The sequence below is a fragment of the Mesoplodon bidens genome, assembly GCF_964165515.1.
Source record: "Mesoplodon bidens genome assembly, chromosome: 14".
NCBI classification, from domain to species: domain Eukaryota; kingdom Metazoa; phylum Chordata; class Mammalia; order Artiodactyla; family Ziphiidae; genus Mesoplodon; species Mesoplodon bidens.
The window spans coordinates 76325311-76342387 of NC_138170.1; the positions used below are offsets into that span (position 1 = coordinate 76325311).

The 17077-nt window shown below is 40.9% G+C and overlaps 1 protein-coding gene across 1 annotated transcript in view; it reads right to left on the reverse strand.

Annotated features, from left to right (window-relative positions):
- VSNL1 (visinin like 1) overlaps positions 1–11080 on the reverse strand; it is a 97000-nt gene extending 85920 nt beyond the window's left edge. The window contains exon 1 of the mRNA XM_081254439.1: positions 10965–11080. The gene's annotated coding sequence lies outside the window, so the exon portion shown is untranslated. The remainder of the gene's footprint in view (positions 1–10964) is intronic.
- Positions 11081–17077: the final 5997 nt, after the last annotated feature.

Sequence of the window (17077 nt, forward strand, 5' to 3'; positions counted from 1 at the left end):
TTCCAATTCAAATGAATCTGATCTTGGTTAAGAGCCAAAGATGAATGATACAAGCCCTCTGTGTACATGGTCATCTACAGAGCCCCTCTTTGGAAGAATGTCTCTTTTCCAGTTTCTCCTGTACCACTGGTGACCTGGATCCAGACCACCTTCCTCTGCCACTCCAGTTCACACCAGTTTCTTCTTTCTAATACCTACACCAGCAATTCTGGCCTACACCCCTTGTTTTATGAATGAATCATATGCTATTTTGTATTCTTCCTTTTATAACCAGTTTACTGAATGGGTTAGCTATATAGCTTTATTTTCTCATCACTGCCTCAAATACGCTCTACTCTCCCCTTCCAGGATGATATTTTGGGCTGATCTATATCTTTTCAGGTAACAGAAAAGTGGTTGTTTCTAAGGTGTTAAAAATTTCAGTCTAATTTAAATGTAAATTTCCACTATATATCTAACCCTATCTCTCCTTTCTCAGTTCAATTTTGAACTAAGCAGTGGAGAAGAGATTGTAATCTGTTCTTTATCCTGCTTGCTTCCCTCCTCCATCGTTTGCTCTGCTTCTCTAGGGAGGTGGGCAAGAAAAGGAGGTTAGATAGGAAATGGGCAAAGTCTTACTTGACTGGTACTGGTGTAACCTGGCCATTGACACCCTTTGTGAGTCAGATGCCCAGATGCTGCTTCTCATAATCCTGGGTGTTTGTGAACTCTTTAATAGCTCCTGATTATAAATTTCCAAACTTTACAACTTATGGATGGGGCAATGTACACTTGACTTGCTACCACTCCTAGTCAACTGCCCTGCAGTGGCACACCTCTCTAAAAGGGACCTAAAAATTTATCAGACATATCTCCTTTCAAGGAACTTCCAGTTTCAGAGGACAGCTGGCACATATACAAGTGACTATGAGTCTAGATGCGATAAGAAGCCTGAGAGATAACGCTTGGCTAGGATGACTAGAGAAGGATTCCTAGGAAAGAATCAGATTTTATCATCAGGGCTGTGGAAGCTCATGAGAAATGATTTCCATTGTCCCTGAGGAGAAGCTATTGTCCCTGCTGGACTGCACTAAGAGGCACAGAGCTTGTCTAAAATGGATTCCCTTTGGACATATGCACGTGTGGGTCTCTTTTGTTTCTTCCATCAGTTTTCCCTGCTCTTACATTGTTCAGATCTACATATACCTGCTGAATCCAGGAATGGAAGGCCCAGTTATTCTGATAGACCTCTTTACCCCATTAGGATAAAAATCTTATTTCCAAAGCTTCCCTGCTGGAACAAACACATGAGCATGCCATGGCTGCCATTCTTTCCCCTAGACTCTCTCTGAAAATTGAGACGTGCTTACTCCACTGAAAAATGCTATGGGCTCAACTACAACAGGAGAAATCCTGAGAAAAATATAAAAGATATAGATGTATCTCAAATCTTAAATAATTTAGGTTTTCCCCTCCAGAATTATTTTATTTCGAAATCACGTTTTCAGTTTAACTGTGTGAAAACCTGGTTACAGTTATCATGTATTTGTTATTCTATCCTAGGAGCTGAGGTGGGGGAGGATAGGGGACAGGGGACTTATTTTGGCAGACATACCCTCAATGCAATAATTTGCACAAGATCAGTACTTTGATTCTTAAATTCTAAAGTTGAATAATAATTATAAATTTCTTACCATTACATGGCACTATACAATCTACAGAGTAAGTTCAAAGTCATATCAATCTCACAATAACTCCTAACTAGAGAGGGTAGGCAATCTCATATCTATTTTCACATGACAAAACTAAAACTCAGAAAAGTAAAGTAACTTTTCCAGGACTTCACACTTATGATACCTAAAACATGGCTGTGATGCCTAAAACACACAATTAATGACTCCTAGTCTTAATGTACTTTCTATTACATAGTTCAGTTTTTGTCCTTCTTTTCTGACTGGGTTCTTCAGAACTACAATAAGATGGTAACAAGCATATTTCAACATAAGTTCTCTGTGCAAACAGGTTGGGAAACATAAGATGAAGCAAAGTAAGCAGATACTGGGTCTTTACAACAGGACCACTCAGATTTATTATTAATATGAAAATATGCACTGAAAATATTTAAGAGTGGGGTGTAGGAAGCACTAGTTTCCTCGAAAAACGTTTCCACAAAACTCTTTGAGGGGAAATAACCATCAGTGTCTTGGAAATATTTCTTCAAAGAAACAAAGTCTAAAATGTCCTTACCACCAAATTTAAACCACCTTCCCTTTCAACTCTGCCACTTCACCTAGAATGAGAAAACTTTCAAAAGGGCTTCCTTGTAATGCCATCTCAAAAGTGCTGATTTGTTATAAAGCTATTTGCTCTTAAATATTTTGCTTAAAATGTAAAACAATCTATGACAGTATATTGAGCTTATTGTGTGCCTACCATGTATATGTGTATGTATGTAGGTAGGTAGGTGTGTATCTGTATGTAGCTGCACCTCTCCCTCACCCTCGCTTTGAGAGCCGTTCTCTGCCCTTGGCCAACATGCATTAGTGCACACTTCTACAAATGCTCAACAAACAAAGGCTCTGAGAGGCCAACCTTGCCTCGAACATGCTCTGCAGTAGTATGTGGTGTGCTCCACTAAGGATTCTCTTTCTTCCATTTATTTGATGTTATCTGATGGACATTTGATGGACCAAAAATATGTAAGTTTGATAATGCTAGACCTGACACAAAGAAGTGAAGTAAGGATGTCATCAGAATGTTTCAAACACACTCAGGGCACCTCAGAAAAGGTAAAGGAAGGAGAGGATAAAGGTTGGAAGATAATTAAAGGTTAGCAGATATCCTCCAACATAATTTATGAAGAGCATTATAAATCACTGGATGGGGATGGATTGTTCATTAACTGAACAAGTTCATTAACTGAAGAAGCTTTGGGAACTTTAGTAGGAGGCATGTCTTAAATGAATGGGGAACTTTTCCAAACAGATGCAGGAACACGGGTCTATGCTAAGGCGCTGATTCAGTCAGTATACATTCTCTAGGACCACACTCACCATGCTACCTGGGATATGTGTATATTAGCTATTATTTAACCACCAGCAAATTAGGACAAATCTACCTGGAAAGAGCAGAACACCTAAGTGTCCTGCTAGGAGAAATGGTGAAATGCAGGAGGGAAGGTAGAGGTCCGAAGGGGGAGGAAGAATTATTTACTATGCACTAAGCTCTTTTAGGTGGTACGGATATACATACATATATATATATATATATATATATATATATATATATATATATATATATATATATATATATATATATATATCTTGAGGACATCATATATATATATATATATATATGTATATTAAGATTCCTATAAGGTAAATATATGATCCCATTTCACAAGCCCCCCAAATTAATTAGAATCAAAAGTCCTACCCAATTCTGTGAATCATCCAATACTCCTACTATACAAAATAGCCTCCGAATTTAGGTGCAACTTTTGTAGACTTCAAAAGGAGAAAAGGATGCTCCTTTTTAACTCCAGATAAGAAATATACTTGAAATTCCTTAGTAAGTGGGGCAGGAAATAGGGGGAGAAAGGAGGAAAAAGCTGAGGAGAAGTGAAAAGGCTCTTAGAAGACCTAAAGACAGTAAGGCCATTTTGGATTTGTGTGTGTGTGTATGTGTATAGGGTTTGGAAACACGTTTTCAGTTCAGTGGGAAAAAGGGAGGTATTAGGAGGTGTATTTTCCTTATCATAAAAGCCCTAGGAGAAAAAAATGAAGGAGTAGATTGTATGATCATATGAGTCCTCCCACAGATACATTTGAAAGATTAGTCATGAAATTAGTTGGAGTAATAAGGGAGGTGAGCAGAGAGTATCAGACAGAAATCTCTTTTTTGGAAGGTATTAAAGGATAGAAGTATCATCGTATAATATTTAAACCAAAGGCAAGGCTCTTGAAATATTTTCACTGAGTTTCAGTGACCCACTGGAGGCTTGGGTGGGAGGCAAGGGCCACATTATTTAGCTACATTGGAAAATAATTAATAGATGACCTTAAAATGTATTCAATTAGGAAACAAGCTTAAAAATGTCCTCTTAGGGGCTTCCCTGGTGGCGCAGTGGTTGAGAGTCCGCCTGCCGATTCAGGGGACACGGGTTCGTGCCCCAGTCCGGGAAGATCCCACATGCCGCGGAGCAGCTGGGTCCGTGAGCCATGGCCGCTGAGCCTGCGCCTCCAGAGCCTGTGCTCCGTGGCGGGAGGGGCCCCACAGGGGTGTGAGGCCCGCGTACCGAAAAAAAAAAAAAAAAAGTCCTCTTAGTTCCATATTCTGTTGTGGCTAATTATATGCTGGTATTATATGGTAGGGAGATGATGGTAAAGAAAAGGTATAATGGAAATCGGATGCATTTAAAGAAAGAATGAGAAATGGGAAGTTTGAGGTCTCAGTGTAGGTACTTCTTCTAGAAATTTTTTCCTCTATGCATCTATACCACATTTTTATTTCACTTGACGTACTGAACTGTACTTATCTTCCTCATTAGGAATAAATTCCTTGAAGGCTGACATTGTATTTTATTTAATGCTGATTCCACAGTGACTACACAGTGCTTGGCACACTTACTTAATAGATATTTGTTTTACAAGGTAGGTTAAGCACTGTTAACTGTTCACTGGTCATAGCTCAATTCCTTATTCAGAGGTTCCATTTTGAGTGGAATTACTACAGCTCAGAGACTAAAGCGGTTTATGAACCATTGATTTCTGATGAAAGGAATGATAGTGATGACAATGACTATCATTAATTGCACACTTTCAATAATGAGGCATTATATTATATCCTTTAATACATAGTCTTCTGTTCTCTGTTCAAGAATCCTGTGAATTACTATTTTAAATGGAAACTGAGGCTAAGAGGTTAAACAACGTATTCAAGGTCACAGAACTAATAAACTGTGGAACTGGGGATTTTTATCTAAATGTATCTAGCTTGAAAACTCTTGTTTTACATTTCCTCCTATAGTTTCTTTTGAGTCAACTGAAACCTTCGTGAGGGTTGAGGAATTTTTCCATTTACTAACTAAAAATGGGGGAAGACTGAATGGATGGTTTTCACCTCACTCTGAGGAATAAATACCTTTATAAACATTTAAAAGAAAAACTAACAATTTTGTTTAGAATTTAAACTTATTTCACAATTTCTTTTTTATTTTTCATAAAATTTCCCATATGAGTAAGAAAGCAAACACCAAACACCTTATGTATAAATTTAAGAAACACTTGAACTTCTGGAATAAACAAAATTGATAGTCTTTCATTAACTCATCACGTCAAAAGCCAAAGAATTCCAGCAGTTGCTAATTGAAAATCAGACTTGTACAACACTATTTCATACATTAAAAATAAAATATTACATTCGTAAACATGTCAACTTTATTGATAATGCTTAATGGGCCTCCAATGGGAAATTTCACTCAATTTAAGATTGGGTTTCAAGAAATCAGAAATAAACATGCTAATCACAAATTAATAAAGCCAAGACAAAATGTAAAACACCAGACTCCAGCAGCACCAGAATCTACTATTCTAAGAAGCCTTCAAATGCAATAAACATTCTAAAGTCTGAAACAACAGAAATATTAGTATCTAGTTGTTAACATTGGAAAAAATTTACCGAGGCTACAAAGCACATTTAACATGTTAATAATTTGCAAAAAATCTATTTACATTCAGCTCTTCAAAAGTTTCAGAGCCCAAGAGATAACAAACAAGATCCAAAGAAAGGAGAAAAAAATACACTTAAAGTGACAGATTTCTTTTTCAGAAAAATCCCTATTCGAGCAAGAATAAAGAAAAATAGTATTCATTCTATAGATCTATAATAATTGCAAGTAAATTTAACTGATTTGTTAACACTTTGCCTTTTATGAGCAGTACTTCAAAAAAATGAAATCTTTTCAATTAAGAGAGTTCTTCTTTCTATAAAAAGTTCAGCAATTATTGCATTAGATATATTGAGCTTGAAAGCCACTTGGTGAATGAGAGTACTCCAAGTCTTAATTGTAATTTAGAACAAAAGGAAATAGGTTGTTCACCTGAAAATAATACAACAAATGGTTAGAAATGCGGTGCATTGTCTTAAAAAAAACCCAAAAAAACAAATGATGGCCACACAGCAGGTCATCTGTGTTAGAACTGCAGTAAAGGAAGGCAGTGGAGAAATCCAGAGAAAACAAAAGAATCATGGACAAATTATCTGACTTGCATGCTTTAAGTTAGCTGATAAGGGTATAGAACATCTCTTTATGTATTCACAGACACCTTATTATTAAAGTGTCAAACCTCTTTGAGGATTCTTCAGTAACTTGCTATTCCATTTCTGTTTCATTCATTAAGCAGTTTCTAAAGCACCCCCAAGATCCCATTTGTGGAGTTCTCAATGAATGAAGCTGGAAGTAACTCAAACTATTTTGATCACTTAAAAGAGCATAAGCCGTCTTTAGAAACAAACTGTAAATGAGAAATCCAGTGTTATGGTCCCTTCACAGTGTGAACACGTTAAAATAATTCCATAGCTCATGAGACCCATGATCTAAGTAATTGGTACACATATCTACTACTATAGTCTAGATTTACATATTGATATCAATTCTTATAGATAGGTAAAAATAATATACATTTTTACTTATTAAGAAATAAAAGGGCGTATACTCTGTAAGTGGATTAAAAAGCATGCTTAAAGGTATTAATATAGTGCTTTTACGTCTTTACTGAAAGTAAATTATAAAATAACTTTTAGTCTAGATTTTCCTTTTAGTAACATAAAGATATTTAAAGCAATTCTAATTCTGTGCATGCTTTTAGTATAAATGATTTAATTTCTTGACATAATTAACAAGTTACATGTAACTGATTCTTAGGAGAACAAATATTTAATTGAGAAATATTACAGAGTATCTACTATAAAAGACATTGTATAGATATTGTGGAAATATGAAAAAGATCATTAAAATCTCTGCCCTTGTGAAATGTGCTTTCGCTTTGCAGATATGTCTTTAAGATAAAAATGTTCCTTACTCTACTATATTTTTTACATGCTGAAGGGATGGATTAGGTAACTTATATGTATCCCATCCAGTTCATATACTCTATAAATTATGTGAATTAACCACTGGGATAGTAGAAATATCACTCATTTATTAATTTATCTCTGCACCATTTGATACTTTAGAAAATTAATATATTTATATCTACTAAATGCAACTGAGATGGACATTGTCAATTTCAACCTTAGATTAACTGAATGTGATCCCTCAATAAGAAGAACCTTCCTGTCTTCCTAAATAATCACTAATCGTAGGAGCATAAAAATTACTCCATACAAAGAAAAAGATGTTTAGAACGACATTAAATATATTTGGCCCTTGCGAATTAGGAAACCACACATTTCATATTGATATTAAGCTGTCATTCTATGAAATGCCACAGGGAGCTCCTCAGCAATGTTTGGACTCCATACCTATATGCAACCCAAATAGAAAACCTACAGCTTGCCCAGGACAACATTTCTAACCATGCTATCCTATTACAGAATGAGACTCATGGCAGAGCAAATCAAAGCCGGACGCTTAGCAGCTACAAGTCTCTGATATCTGCAGAAGCTATGTGGTGTTCACAATAGCTTGGACATGCCTGTTTTCAGAACAGGATAGCAAGACCAGGTGACATCTGACCCAAGAGCATTTGTCAGGGACAGACTCTATGGGACAGAGCTCATCCCAATTCAGTAAAGGTTTACCATGAGGGAAGTGGTTAAATTAAATTGTTGATTGGGGAATGTGTTGAGAAACTCACCACATTGCTTCCTTAGCTTCCTCAACAATTTCCAAGTGTATTTAGCTTATCTCTCAAACGAAGAAGAGACGCAGACTTTGTCTTTCTCAAGCCTCCACTAATGTCTCCGCTTTTTCAGGTAAGAATTCCTGGCATTTCCCCAAAGGAGACATTTGTGATAGTTTCAGTCTCAGTTTCTGAGTGCCTGCGAGAAGGGACAGGAATGCCTGGATTATCTTTAAAAGGACTAGAGCTTTATTGCACAGGCACTCAGGAAATTTTTATGGAAGGGAGAAAATGAGGGAGAAATAGAGAAAGCAAATGAACAGAAAGGAGGAAAAAAAGAAGGAAAGAGAAGGGCCAATTAGGCAGGTATTATTGCCTGCTTTGCAGTCCCTGTCCAGCAAGACGGCACTTTAAAAGCTCTAAAGGTTTTAAAAAGCTGCACTGCTCTCCTCTATAGCGCCTGCTTCACGTAGAATGATTCAGGCGTCTTCCTTCAGTCTTCCCGCCCAGCCCCCAGCCCCTTTCTCTGCAGGTGGCTTCATCTGGAGGATTTCCATGAAGGCTGGAGACAGGCAGCTTGGATTTGGGTTCTGCCTTCTAGGAGAAAGGAGAGCTGGCAGAGCCTGCTGTGTGTTTACACTGCAGCTTCCTCACTCCACTAGGTCAGCCTGTAGCTGCAGCAGTGCTGGAGGAGGTGAAACAGGTAGAAAAGAGGGAAGGCACCTGCAGTGTCTCAGAAGGCTGGATTCCTTAAAGGATTCTGGGGAATAGAGCAGAGAGGGGATACAAATGGGCCTGGACAGTTTTCAAACAGGAGCTGAAGATTCCAACTGGTTTGCCAGTTCTCTCCAAAAACTTGAAGGATTCTAAAGAAATGGACTGAGAAGCTAGGAAGACCAGAGTAAACATCTAATGAGGTGGGTATATCAGAAGTGAGGGACAATAGAAAAAAGAGATGGAGACCTTACAAAAAAAAAAAAGAAAAAGGCAGAGAAGAGAGATGCAATGGTATGAAAAGGAACCCTGGGACTCTCTCTCGAAAGATGTGCTGGGGAGCAGGCAATTATTTATGTCATTGAGGATGCTGTAAGTGCAGAGAGAAGGGAACACTTCCACTCAACAATACTTTTTAATTCTTTATTCCATAGACTAGCAGTTAATTGACTTTCTCCTAGCTCCATGGCTCTGAGCCTCAATTTTCTCATCCGTAAAACAACAGGTTTGGACTAGATGCTTTCGAAGGTCTCTGCCCAATGTTTTCCTCTATAACTGTCAGCCTATGAAGCAGGGTATCTGAGAGCAAACATCTATGAGCTCTCACACCAGGTTTCCCCTTCTTTCTCCACCACCCATTCATCAATGCAGTGCAACACCTGCACCATTCAGGGAGCTGATTCCAACTTTCAGGGTTGATGAGGGGTATGGCTCAATTATGAAAAATGATTGGTCCTTCTGCCCTGGAGTAAAGAAGGGAGGGACCGAGAAGGCAGTATGATTTACACTTTGGGTTTCCAAGGAGAGGATATTCTCGAATTTTCTATTTCAAATTGCATCCATTTAAATAAATTATAAATTCCTTCAGAGGGTTCCAGATAGTCAGACTGACTAAAGAGCCAAAAGTCCTATAATGATCTATCCTATTCGGGGCAAAATTTATTTCATTTCATCCCAGAAATTGGATCTACTTTTTCCATGGAAATCCAGCACACACTGGTCATGCTCTTCTCGTCTGCCTGCCTCATGCCCTTCTGCCAGCCTGCTTCAGTGCAGCATTTTCTGGGGTTATTAACACCCAAGTTTAATGACCGTATACTCATGAGTGAGGTGTTCAATGAAGCAGGACGCCCCTCCCCCCTCACCAGCCACAACACACATATGTAGGCAGTTTAAATGGCTGTGAGGATAAAATGCGTCTTCCCAGGAGTTTCATTTTTAATTTGTCTCAACGTGAGATCCCTTTCAATTGAAAAAATTAATAGGTAGAAACACAGCTCCCTTGCTCCTCCTGTCTCCAAGTGGGCTATGACACACAGAGAGTATACACTTGTTTTTACTACACCCACTAGCATTTCCATTTCATTTCAGTCTCCAAAATATGGCCAGGAGGGCAACTCTAGAAAAATGGATTCCCACTCTGACATCTCACAGGGCACTGATCGTGCAGTGCTGAGCACCCCCAGGGCGCGTCACCATTTCCTGCCCCCTCCCCCAATTCACCAGAGTCCCTGATTTCCACGGGGGTTTGACCTTGCAAAGACCCTTCTTCCGTTTCTGGGCAAGGAAGAACCCATTTTAACTCAAAACACAGCACGACCTTTTCTCCTTTAAAGAAACACTACTAAAGGTAAAACATCTGGGTTTACATTTTTCAACCCTGCACTCCGGAATGCGAATACAGGATGCAAAGGCAGGTAACTAGTTTGGGTCTGACAATCCCCATTCAGAGGCTCTGAGTCTCAGACTCTGTTCAGAATAGACCGGGCTGACAGGGCGGTTGAACATCTTTCCTTTTTTTGCCCATTCACCATCGTGATGAAAAATCAAACCCGAAAAATTATCTACTCATTTCTAAATACTAACAGAGAAATGTGCTTCTAGCGCCTAGCTCTGTGGTTCTAAACACGAACATTCCACTTGGAAACCAACCCTGGTTTCCACACCATCTCGTCCACTCAGTTTTACTTAGCAAACACGTTCGCTGCTCTTCCACGGTGAGAAAAATGGTGCACCAGCCCCACGGATGACAGGTTGGTACTTGACTGCAACCGCTCAAGAGTTTTATCAGCAACCGGAAAACTTCACAGTCGGTCAATTAGCTACTTAAATCTGTGTAAGGAAATCTGCCTACCTAGAGACAAACTTAAAAAGCACCGCTGTTTCACCTATCTTAAATCCAGCCTAAGACAATCCCCCAAACACGCTGCATATAAACATTCCCCCTTCCCCCGCCCCCGTTATTCCAAAAGGTCCCTCATGGACTAACAGTACGTTCATATCACCAGCATTAACCAAAGCAATTGTCACCGTGCATTTAGATGTATCTATGCAAAGCAAAGTAAGTGGCAATAGTCAAAGCATCTCCCAGACAACTGGCTGCACTACACATGCAGAAATGCCACGAAGATCGTATTTTCCACTTACTGTTATAGCGCTGCCCACGGCCACTTAGCGAAAATGATAAAACTCAACAGTTCTTTGTAAATAAATATATGTACATATATTTAATTCGGATAAACGGTTAAGCCGTCTCCGTGAATGGTTCTCTCACGCTCTTTTTTTCTGTGGAGCTCTAGACTGCTTAAATTCCTTTTGGGTCGCGCCTTGCAAGCCCAGCAGTCGCTGCAGCACGCTCCGGTAAGTCTCTGGTGCAGATTGGGAATCCCATAGAAAACCTAGGGTCCCTGGAGCCGGATGCGCAGGCGCCGGAGCCGCCGCCTCTCCAGGCACCCCCTCCCCTTTCCCCTCCTTCTTCCTCCCCCCTCCCTCCTCCCCCCTCCCTCCTCCCTCCTCCTCCGGGCTCCGCAGCCCAGCTCGGAGAGATCTGGCGCCGTGACCAAAAGCAGTCAGGCATTGGCGCATGCTCAGTTGGAGGGGCTCGGAGTTTCCGAGAGTGGATTCCATGTCTCCAGGTTTTAGCAGAAACTCAGAAGGAAAGTAGCTAAGAAAAGGGAGCCTGGCCACTCCAGCAACCTTCACCTGGACTGGCAGAGCGGGCTGGGCTCACCACGCCCCGCGGTTACCCCGTCTGGTGGTGAAGGCTGAGGCCAGAGCTGGGACACGTGGAGCCTGCTTTTCCCGCCACCCTCATGCCTAGAGGGCCCCCGGCCCACTCTTTGTCGGGCTGCAAGGTGAAGGAGAAAACTGCAGAAATTCCTTTCTCTGAAGGAAGAGTTCCCAGCAAGCTGTGAGCGCGTCTTCCCGGCTCACTGTCGAGGAAACTCTTATGGTGGGCACTTTGTGCGGGCCATTTCTTCCGAGGGTCTTATACTGGGAGTACAGGGAGCCAGGCCTTCTAGTACCCCACTACTTAGGAGGGTCCTGGTCCAGAACGGCGTTGGAGAAATGTGTGTTGAAGGGAGCTGGCTCTGAAGGTTCTTGTCCTGGGTGACCTTGGGCAAATCATGCTAATCATCAACCAACGTTTAATAATAAGCGCCTTGTTTATGCACTAAATATATTTTACTGAAGGTGCTTTGGGTGGGGCTGGGGAGGGGATACTGAAGGGGAGGGAATGAAACTTCCTCGGAATCCAGGGTTGAGGGATTGGACTAAGCCATTTTATAAAGTCCCTTTCTGTGCCCTTGAAGGACACGTGCATTTGCCAGCCCTCCCCGGAGCCTGACTGTCCTAGCCAAAGCCTGGAAGACCTGGCAAGGAGTAGTACCCAGTAAATGTTTGGTGGCTTGCCTACCAGGAAAGCAAGAATTCTTACATGTTCCCAACCTGATCAGTTTCCTCAGGTGTGTTGTTTGTACATTCGCTTATTTCAACAATTATTCATTGACCACCTGCCTACTGACTTTAGGCACTTTTCAATGCCTTGGGGATAAAGGCAGCGAACAAAATCCCTGTTGAGGTTTACATTCAGGTGCGAATTTTCAAGAGAGGGAAATTCTGGAGGCGCAGTGAAGATCGACTTTCTCTTTAAGCAGAGAGTTTTACGATTTGCAGAGTGCCTTCAAGTACCTTATCACGTCCAGGAAAACTGCCGTTTTCGGTTCTGAGGACACCATGAGTATCTCCCTTGGCCAAAGGGCTCGAGGCAGACAAACCTCCATTGCTAGGAGGGAGTTTACCCCTGACTGCTAGTAGGGGGCGTCCAGCTTGGAAGAACCTGAGGCTACTTAAGCAAAGATCAAAAGAAACTCCGCCGGACAACTCTCAGGCTTTAGAAGGCTAGTGTTCGGTGAGGGCTTCTACGGTGACGCCTAAGCCGCTGCCTCGAGCTCAAGGCCAACCTGGACCGCCCACAGGTCAGGAACGCGCGCCCTTGGGCCAGACGCCTCGGGCAGGTGGCACAGAGCGGGAGAGCGCTCCCGGGACTCCCCGGACAAAGCCCTCCGAGGTGCCCTCCCGGCAGGGCTCTTCCGCGCGGTGCCGGTGACCGCGGAAACCCGGAGCGTGGATTAGCGCGGAGCAGGGCGTGCGGCCCCGGCGTGCTGCGGCAGCCGAGCAGGTTGTGAATCTGGCGGGCGCCAGCGCTGCGCTCCCCGGCCGCGATACGCACTGCGCAGCGGGGCTCGCCCGGCCCGATTCTTTCCGTTTCTCGGGATGGGGTGGGGGCAAAAGTCAGTTCTCGATAAGTCGCTTTGTTCGGTCACGGACACAACCTCCAAAGCTTTCAAAGTGATTTCCAGTCTTTTGTCATTTCCCCTACTCTAGCATTTTACGCTGTGCTTTCTGATTTCTCTTCGGAGAACAGTCTCCGCGCTGCAAACCGTATCAACCGTAGGGGTCGTGATGCCATTTCTTTGCTTCGAGGAGATGTACTTATTTATCGCGCCCTGGAGGTCTCTTTCGTGGCAATGTTAGGTCGTTGATGACTTACTGACAACTTGTGTGTAGGGAAAAATGAACACTGATACTTTAGACCGTGTTGTGCTGTAGGGGAGATCTGATTGAGAAGCGTGCCCTTTTGTGAAGCAGCTTTGTCTAATTGGGCAAGATTTTGCTTGTTAGTTCTATTTGCACTGAAGCGTTGTTTGGCGATATCTTATTTTTTAATCTCCAGTTATTGTGCAGCTTTATCTTTTTAAGCTCATTTGTTGTTTAAAAAATTGTATGTGTGTGTGATGCCTTTTATATATGCAACACGAAGTCCCAGTAGGGAAGCCCCTCCTAAAAACACCGAAGGGATAATTATCATTTAAATTACAGAAAGCAGGTCCCCTCTATAGGATGGTAGAATGATCTTTAAAAGAGGACTGTGGCAGGGACACTAAAAAATGAGGGAGCCCTGTTTTTTTCCCTTTTTCAGTCATTTTCAGATGTAATTACAGAAGAGCAGAGATGCGCTGCCCTGGGGTAGAGGGACTGGGACACTGCACGGTGTTTAGTAAAGAAGCTATCAGCTGCAGCAGTTGTCGCATAACTTGAAGCCATGTCCCCAGCACTGCGGACCGCCCGCGGTGTCAGCTTTCACATCCTGGAGATTTTGGGGAGAGAGAGAGGGGGTCCGTCGGGGGCAGGAGGAGGGAAGGGGAGAAAGGTGCTTTAGGGAGAGGGTTGTTTGTTTTTTCTGGAGTACTTGGTAGAAGCCTCACTTGCCCGGAAACAACTGAGAAGCCATTTTCCTTTCCTCAGTTACAAATTATATTCTTTCCTGAAGTAGCCTTACTTCCACCTCACTCCTTCCTAGATTCAAACAAACAAAATAAAACCAAGGACGATTTTTCAGGTGTACACAACTTCATTTAATATTTCCATCCACTTTATTTGTGGCATAGACAAGTCGAAAACTGAGAATGGCAGTAAAAGTGCAAATTGCCAGTGATATAACAGGTCTAAGCCTGTGCCCCTGTGACCTCATGGTAATATTATTTATCAGACATGCTCTGTATAAAATATATGAGCCAAGAAGGGTGGACCTTAAGGCATGAGGGCATTTAGGAAATTGGAAGAAAAAGTGTTTGGAAGACAACATTAGAAAATGAAAAGACGCAGGAATTGGAAAAATGGATTTATACTCATTTAAATTCATAAAGAATAATGATAGTAATTTTCTTGTATGGGTAAAGTGCCTTTATTTCAAAAAGCTAAGGGTATGAATCATTACAGAGGAGAGGCATTATGTAAGATAATTATGTGTATCCTGATTTTTTAATCCTATTTTTAAAAATATATGGATAGACCAACAAAATAAAATAATGTCCCTAAAGACAAACAGGAAGTTCAAACAGGAAGTTATCACCTAGAATAAAACTGTACAGCAGTTTTTCTGACACATAAAGTGTTTCATTGAATATGTCTGGACTCTTTCTACATTTTTTTTTCCTAAAATAGGTGGAAAAATGCAAGACCATGAAGGAGTGATTCCCATGCAGTTAGAGGGAGCGTTTCATGCCTCTCTACACAGAAGAGGGATTAAAAGCCCTAGTTTTAATGGACTCAGTTGATCATTTCACCCAGCCCACTCCTGATTTATCTCTGTAATCCATGATTGAATCTAAACTCAGTTTGAAAGATCATTCTTTGCTGTGTCACCAATTTCTCTTAAAATTTGAACAATCCACAATAAAAATTAAAGTCCCTGCTGAATGAATCATAGTCAGAGTTTTGAGTTTCCAGAAGTTTCTTGGAATCTCAGAAATAGTCATAGCGAGCACAGGTGATCTACAGCACTTGCTGTGACTATTTAAAAATAGAAAATGCTTTATTCCATTCTTTCCATTCATTCCATGTCTTCTACATTTGGGCCTAACCTATAGATTTATAGCAGTGGTCTTAAGTTGGACATTTTCACCACTATTGTTAGTGATGACACAAAAGAAATTATGATAGCAGAACTGGACTATATATGGCCCCTGTTCCTTTTCTTTGATGACTTTTTAGGTAGTCCTTTTGTCTAGGCTGTACTCTTTTTTAGTTGTGTGATTAGCCACTGCCAGTATAATCATAGATTCATATTCTGAAACTTCTGTACTTTGGAGACCATCTGATCCTGAAGGGTCTTCAAAAGCCCTTCCTGTCTAAAGCAGATCTTAATGACTTGTTTCTGCCTTCAATCTCTATTTTCCTTATTACACTTCTTTTGAATTTTTACTCAGACTCAACAGAGAATCTTAGCATATAATTTAAGGGAAATATAAATATAATGAATTCTACACCCCGTCTGAGACAACCAACAAAAACCCACAGTCTTTACTAAAGTATTTTCATGGTGGAGTTTACATTTTTACCTACTGCCCGAAGGAGGAAAGAAACAGTTGGCTCTCTCAGTTTTTAGTGTTCTTATCATATTCCTCCTTTAAAGTTCATGTTACCATCCTAAGGAGGTTCAAGAAGAGAAAGAGTGACCATTGATGACCTTTGATTTTTTTCAGAACGTAGGTTTAGCACCTGTACCATAGTCTCTAGGAGAGTGGATTGTACTGATTTTTTAAAAAGAAAGAAAATGCTCGGTAACCAGTAGTGGTGTTCAGTAGTGCCTGCAGCCTGAATTTCTTTTGATCTCATTCATTATACATTTATCAGACACCTATTGAGCACCTACTTTGTGTCAGGCAGTGTACTGAGCACTTTATATGCAATATTGTATTTAATAACAACTCTATGAAGTGTGAGATAGGTACTATTATAATCCATTTTACAGATGAGGAGGAAACTGACACAACATATGTATTAGTAACATCTCCAGATGCCTTCTTCAGTTGGCCTTAATTCCTCCTTTTTCTTTACCCCATTCCAAATAATACTGTGATTCTCCCTCTGTAAATTACTACTTTTTTATCCACCTAATATACCTATGCAAGATAAGTGTTGTGTATACCGTGATCATATTATTTCTCTTCAATAATCTCCCGTTTCCTCCTGAGAAAACTTCAAACCCTAAGTCACGTATTCAGAATCTTCCACTATGTGGCAGACTGCTACTTGGCTGCCTTAACCACAGAGCATCTATTTATTTTTTGGGTGAGGGGATGCAGGAAGGAAACAGGCTCAGATAAAAGTCTACCTTTCCCAGCATTCCTGCCTTTTCATCTACTGCCTGAAGGAGAACAAACAGAAGCCTCCCTCATTTTTTTTCTGTCCTTACTATATATCTCCTTTAAGTCCATTTTACCATCCTAAAGAGGGAGTGTTCAAGAAGAGAAAAAATGACCACTGATGATCTTAAATCCAGACATTACTGTCCAGTTCCTTATTTACAACTGCCTACAGAACACCTTCATGTGAATTTCTTACAGATACTTCAGGTTCAAAGTGTACAAAATAATTATCTCCCCTTCCCCCCCACCCTCCGACCTCCACTGATCTCCCTGTGCACCCTAGCGCTTTGAAGGTGCCCCCTATCAACCCAGTCCTCTAAATCAAACCTTGGGTATCACCTTCAGCTCCTCCATCTCTCTCATTCCCCATCAAATCTTTACTTAAGTCCTATAAATCCCACTTTTTGAATGTCTCTCAAACTCATCCCTCACTGCCACTGTATTAGTTCAGCCTTTCGTCATCTCACTCCAGAGACTTGTTGTTTTTCATTCTCATAGCTATTGAAAAAAAAATAAAATCACATCACTCCCTTGAATAAAACCATT